Raw genomic sequence first — 1,328 nt, forward strand, 5'->3', positions numbered from 1 at the left:
AAGCTGCAGTGAAGCCTAGAACCAAACTCCTATGGCGCTGAATGTCTCCGTTTCGTTTTTCTAGTCACATATTAATCGTTCTACGATTGAACTATTTAACCTCTACAGGTTCTTTACTGCCAGCATTTGATCTCTAGAGGTCGTTTTCTGCCAGCCACAGAAACCTGGGATTAGCTGAAATGAATCCTAGGAGCACCCTACTATGAAGCTAATTTTAATTGCTTTGTTTTCTTCGTCAAACATTAATTGTTCTGGTATTGAACTATATACCATTTAAGGGCTTTTTGGGCGGAACACATTGTTACGCTGCACATTGCATTCGGCTTGGCCCACATCCCGTAAGCTGAGGTGATTCGACTCAGACATCCGCGAAAAAAGTTGAACATTGCCATTAGCACTCAGTTATTCCCACCATCGTCCCAGATTAGTACCTTGGAATTGCTCGCTCAAGACAAAAACCTTCTACCACGGAGTTTCAGGCAGCATAACACTGTGGCAGGGCATGTCAAAATTATAGCCCTCGTTTCAAGCGGACAGCCGAAACCGCCGAGCTGGAAAGGCTAATTAAAGCCAGCCGAAAACTGAATGTCGAGTTTGTGAATGCTCATGCAATCGACTCACGCTGCTTTGCGCAAGTGTAGTGACGGTGCGGCCTTTGCCGAGTCACCACTGCGCGCATTGCAGTGGTCTGGAGGGCTCACGAATGGCGTTCACGGATCAGGTTCACGAAGCGAACATGAGCACACCAATCCATAATATTTATTTAAAGGTAAGAAACTAATTAATACAGCACCATATTCAGCAATTGGCAGACCTTGCCAAGCAACTGAGCAAGTTGTGCGTGTGAATTGGAACTCGATGGTGCTCCAGAGGATGCACACCTAGTGCTATCTCGAGTCGACGGCATCGACATATTGTCATAGTGTCTAGGTTTCTTACTGTGTCTTACAACTCTATATTACTGAAACTTCATCTTAAAGCAACATTGACTGTTTTAGTACCTCGGGAATGCGGAGCTGGTAGTAGGAAATGAGCCCTTCCTCGTTCCGGCTGGTTCGCAGCACACCACAGCGCGAACACGAGCCCCATGCTCACTGAAGAACAGCTGACAGAATGCACTGATACGCATGATCAAAAGGCAACAACTAATTTCCTACACTGTCGTGTTTCGCGTTTCGCTTTCCAAGATGGGCTACTGGCTCCTAATATCCTTCAGCTGCTTCCTCCTCGGTGTTCGAGAACATGTGCTCTTCCAACCAGGGGGTGCAGCCACTCTTACGGTTGAGGCCGAACTCCCTCATAGTGGATCATTTGTGCAAAACCAGAAG

Source organism: Eimeria necatrix, genomic scaffold (genome assembly GCF_000499385.1).
Source record: "Eimeria necatrix Houghton genomic scaffold, Enh_scaff1893, whole genome shotgun sequence".
Lineage (NCBI taxonomy): Eukaryota > Apicomplexa > Conoidasida > Eucoccidiorida > Eimeriidae > Eimeria > Eimeria necatrix.